Source organism: Macaca fascicularis, chromosome 15 (genome assembly GCF_037993035.2).
Source record: "Macaca fascicularis isolate 582-1 chromosome 15, T2T-MFA8v1.1".
Taxonomy (NCBI): Eukaryota; Metazoa; Chordata; class Mammalia; order Primates; family Cercopithecidae; genus Macaca; species Macaca fascicularis.
Genome location: NC_088389.1, coordinates 32,462,942 through 32,468,397, shown reverse-complemented (window position 1 = coordinate 32,468,397; position 5,456 = coordinate 32,462,942).

Genomic DNA, 5,456 nt, shown 5'->3' with positions numbered 1-5,456 from the left:
GAACACAAAGAAGTTTCTCAGAAAGCTTATTTCTCTTTGTTATCGGTGGATATTTCCTTTGGCCCTATAGTGTTCTAAGGGATCCGAAATATCTGTTCTCAGATTCCACAGAAATAAGGCTAGCAAAGAGATCCACGAAATACAGATGTAACTCTGTGAGATGAATTAACAGAACACTAAGCAGTTCTTCAGAAAGCTTCTTTCGATATTTCATCTGAGGATATTTCCTTTTTCACCATAGCCCTCTATGTGCTTCCAAATATCACTTTGCCAATTCCACAAGAACTGTCTTAGCGAAAGACTTCCTTAGGGGAAACCTGTAACTCTGTGAGATGATTTCACAGAACACAAACAAGTTTCTCAGAAAGCTTCTTTCTCTTTGTTATCGGAGGATATTTCCTTTGGCCTTATAGTCTTCAAAGGGATCCGAAATATCTGTTCTCAGATTCCACAGAAATAAGGCTAGCAAAGTGATCCACGAAATACAGATGTACGTCTGTGAGATGAATTAACAGAACACTAAGCAGTTTCTCAGAAAGCTTCTTTCCAGATTTCGTATGAGGATATTTCCTTTTTCACCATAGTCCTCTATGGGCTTCCAAATATCACTTTGCCAATTCCACAAGAACTGTCTTAGAGAAAGGCTTCTTGAGGGGAAAGCTGTAACTCTGTGAGATGATTTCACAGAACACAAAGAAGTTTCTCAGAAAGCTTCTTTTTCTTTGTTATCGGAGGATATTTCCTTTGGCCCTATCGTCTTCAAAGGGATCCGAAATATCTGTTCTCAGATTCCACAGAAATAAGGCTAGCAAAGAGATCCACGAAATACAGATGTAAGTCTGTGAGATGAATTAACAGAACCCTAAGCAGTTTCTCAGAAAGCTTCTTTCCAGATTTCATCTGAGGATATTTCCTTTCTCACCATAGCCCTCTAAGGGGTTCCAAATATCACTTTGCCAGTTCCACAAGAACTGTCTTAGAGAAAGGCTTCTTGAGGGGAAAGCTGTAACTCTGTGAGATGATTTCACAGAACACAAAGAAGTTTCTCAGAAAGCTTCTTTCTCTTTGTTATCGGAGGATATTTCCTTTGGCCCTATAGTCTTCAAAGGGATCCGAAATATCTGTTCGCAGATACCACAGAAATAAGGCTAGCAAAGAGATCCACGAAATACAGATGTAACTCTGTGAGATGAATTAACAGAACACTCAGCAGTTTCTCACAAGGCTTCTTTCAAGATTTCAACTGAGGATATTTCCTTTTTCACCATAGCCCTCTATGGGCTTCCAAATATCACTTTCCCAATTCCACAAGAAATGGCTTAACGAAAGGCTTGTTGAGGGGAAACTGTAACTCTGTGAGATGATTTCACAGAACACAAAGATGTTTCTCAGAAAGCTTCTTTGTCTTTGTTATCGGAGGATATTTCCTTTGGCCCTATAGTCTTCAAAGGGATCCGAAATATCTGTTCTCAGATTCCACAGAAATAAGGCTAGCAAAGAGCTCCACCAAGTACAGATGTAACTCTGTGAGATGAATTAAAAGAACACGAAGCAGTTTCTCAGAAAGCTTCTTTCCAGATTTCATCTGAGGATATTTCCTTTTTCACCATAGCCCTCTAAGGGCTTCCAAATATCACTTTGCCAATTCCACAAGAACTGTCTTAGCGAATGGCTTCTGTAGGGGAAAGCTGTAACTCTGTGAGATGATTTCACAGAACACAAAGAAGTTTCTCAGAAAGCTTCTTTCTCTTTGTTGTCGGAGGATATTTCCTTTGGCCCTATAGTCTTCAAAGGGATCCGAAATATCTGTTCTCAGATTCCACAGAAATAAGGCTAGCAACGTGATCCACGAAATACAGATGTACGTCTGTGAGATGAATTAAAAGAACACTAAGCAGTTTCTCACAAAGCTTCTTTCCAGATTTCATCTGAGGATATTTCCTTTTTCACCATAGCCCTCTATGGGCTTCCAAATATCACTTTGCCAATTCCACAACAACTGTCTTAGAGAAAGGCTTCTTGAGGGGAAAGCTGTAACTCTGTGAGATGATTTCACAGAACACAAAGAAGTTTCTCAGAAAGCTTCTTTCTCTTTGTTGTCGGTGGATATTTCTTTTAGCCCTATAGTCTTCAAAGGGATCCGAAATATCTGTTCTCAGATTCCACAGAAATAAGGCTAGCAAAGAGATCCACGAAACACAGATGTAACTCTGTGAGATGAATTAACAGAACACTGAGCATTTTCTCAGACATCTTCTTTCAAGATTTCAACTGAGGATATTTCCTTTTTCACCATAGCCCTCTATGGGCTTCCCAATATCACTTTGCCAATTCCACAACAACTGGCTTAAGGAAAGGCTTGTAGAGGGGAAACTGTAACTCCGTGAGATGATTTTACAGAACACAAAGAAGTTTCTCAGAAAGCTTCTTTGTCTTTCTTATCGGAGGATATTTCCTTTGGCCCTATGGTCTTCAAAGGGATCCGAAATATCTGTTCTCAGATTCCACAGAAATAAGGCTAGCAAACATATCCACCAAGTACAGATGTAACTCTGTGAGATGAATTAACAGAACACTAAGCAGTTTCTCAGAAAGCTTCTTTCCAGATTTCATCTGAGGATATTTCCTTCTTCACCATAGCCCTCTAAGGGCTTCCAAATATCACTTTGCCAGTTACACAAGAACTGTCTTGGCGAAAGGCTTCTTGAGGGGAAAGCTGTAACTCTGTGAGATGATTTCACAGAACACAAAGAAGTTTCTCAGAAAGCTTCTTTGTCTTTGTTATCGGAGGATATTTCCTTTGGCCCTATAGTCTTCAAAGGGATCCGAAATATCTGTTCTCAGATTCCACAGAAATAAGGCTAGCAAAGAGATCCACGAAATACAGATGTAACTCTGTGAGATGAATTAACAGAACACTCAGCAGTTTCTCAGAAAGCTTCTTTGAAGATTTCAACTGAGGATATTTCCTTTTTCACCATAGCCCTCTATGGGCTTCTAAATATCACTTTGCCAATTCCACAAGAACTGGCTTAACGAAAGGCTTGTTGAGGGGAAACTGTAACTCTCTGAGATGATTTCACAGAACCCAAAGAAGTTTCTCAGAAAGCTTCTTTCTCTTTGTTATCGGAGGATATTTCCTTTGGTCCTATCGTCTTCAAAGGGATCCGAAATATCTGTTCTCAGATTCCACAGAAATAAGGCTAGCAAAGACATCCACGAAATACAGATGTAACTCTCTGAGATGAATTAACAGAACACTAAGCAGTTTCTCAGAACGCTTCTTTCCAGATTTCATCTGAGGATATTTCCTTTTTCACCATAGCCCTCTATGGGCATTCAAATATCACTTTGCCAATTCCACAAGAACTGTCTTACCGAAAGGCTTCTTGAGGGGAAAGCTGTAACTCTGTGAGATGATTTCACAGAACACAAAGAAGTTTCTCAGAAAGCTTCTTTCTCTTTGTTATCGGTGGATATTTCCTTTGGCCCCATAGTCTTCAAAGGAATCTGAAATATCTGTTCTCAGATTCCACAGAAATAAGGCTAGCAAAGAGATCCACGAAATACAGATGTAACTCTGTGAGATGAATTAACAGAACACTCAGCAGTTTCTCAGAAAGCTTCTTTCCAGATTTCAACTGAGGATATTTCCTTTTTCACCATAGACCTCTATGGGCTTCCCAATATCACTTTGCCAATTCCACAAGAACTGGCTTAACGAAAGGCTTGTTGAGGGGAAACTGTAACTCTGTGAGATGATTTCACAGAACACAAAGAAGTTTCTCAGAATGCTTCTTTCTCTTTGTTATCGGAGGATATTTCCTTTGGCCCTATTGTCTTCAAAGGGATCCGAAATATCTGTTCTCAGATTCCACAGAAATAAGGATAGCAAAGAGATCCACCAAGTACAGATGTAACTCAATGAGTAGAATTAACAGAACACTAAGCAGTTTCTCAGAAAGCTTCTTTCCAGATTTCATCTGAGGATATTTCCTTTTTCACCATAGCCCTCTATGGGCATCCAAATATCACTTTGCCAATTCCACAAGAACTGTCTTAGCGAATGGCGTCTTCTATGGAAAGCTGTACCTTTGTGAGATGATTTCACAGAACACAAAGTGGTTTCTCAGAAAGCTTCTTTCTCTTTGTTATCGGAGGATTTTTCCTTTGGCCCTATCGTCTTCAAAGGGATCCGAAATATCTGTTCTCAGATTCCACAGAAATAAGGCTAGCAAAGAGATCCACGAAATACAGATGTAAGTCTGTGAGATGAATTAACAGAACCCTAAGCAGTTTCTCAGAAAGCTTCTTTCCAGATTTCATCTGAGGATATTTCCTTTCTCACCATAGCCCTCTATGGGCTTCCAAATATCACTTTGCCAATTCCACAAGAACTGTCTTAGAGAAAGGCTTCTTGAGGGGAAAGCTGTAACTCTGTGAGATGATTTCACAGAACACAAAGAAGTTTCTCAGAAAGCTTCTTTCTCTTTGTTATCGGAGGATATTTCCTTTGGCCCTATAGTCTTCAAAGGGATCCGAAATATCTGTTCTCAGATTCCACAGAAATAAGGCTAGCAAAGAGATCCACGAAATACAGATGTAACTCTGTGAGATGAATTAACAGAACACTCAGCAGTTTCTCAGAAGGCTTCCTTCAAGATTTCAACTGAGGATATTTCCTTTTTCACCATAGCCCTCTATGGGCTTCCAAATATCACTTTGCCAATTCCACAAGAAATGGCTTAACGAAAGGCTTGTTGAGGGGAAACTGTAACTCTGTGAGATGATTTCACAGAACACAAAGATGTTTCTCAGAAAGCTTCTTTGTCTTTGTTATCGGAGGATATTTCCTTTGGCCCTATAGTCTTCAAAGGGATCCGAAATATCTGTTCTCAGATTCCACAGAAATAAGGCTAGCAAAGATATCCACCAAGTACAGATGTAACTCTGTGAGATGAATTAACAGAACACTAAGCAGTTTCTCAGAAAGCTTCTTTCCAGATTTCATCTGAGGATATTTCCTTTTTCACCATAGCCTTCTATCGGCTTCCAAATATCACTTTGCCTATTCCACAAGAACTGTCTTAGCGAAAGGCTTCTTGAGGGGAAAGATGTAACTCTGTGAGATGATTTCAGAGAACACAAAGAAGTTTCTCAGAAAGCTGCTTTGTCTTTGTTATCGGAGGATATTTCCTTTGGCCCTATCGTCTTCAAAGGGATCCGAAATATCTGTTCTCAGATTCCACAGAAATAAGGCTAGCAAAGAGATCCACGAAATACAGATGTAACTCTGTGAGATGAATTAACAGAACACTAAGCAGTTTCTCTGAAAGCTTCTTCCCAGATTTCATCTGAGGATATTTCCTTTTTCACCATAGCCCTCTAAGGGCATCCAAATATCACTTTGCCAATTCCGCAAGAATTGTCTTAGTGAAAGGCTTCTTGAGGGGAAA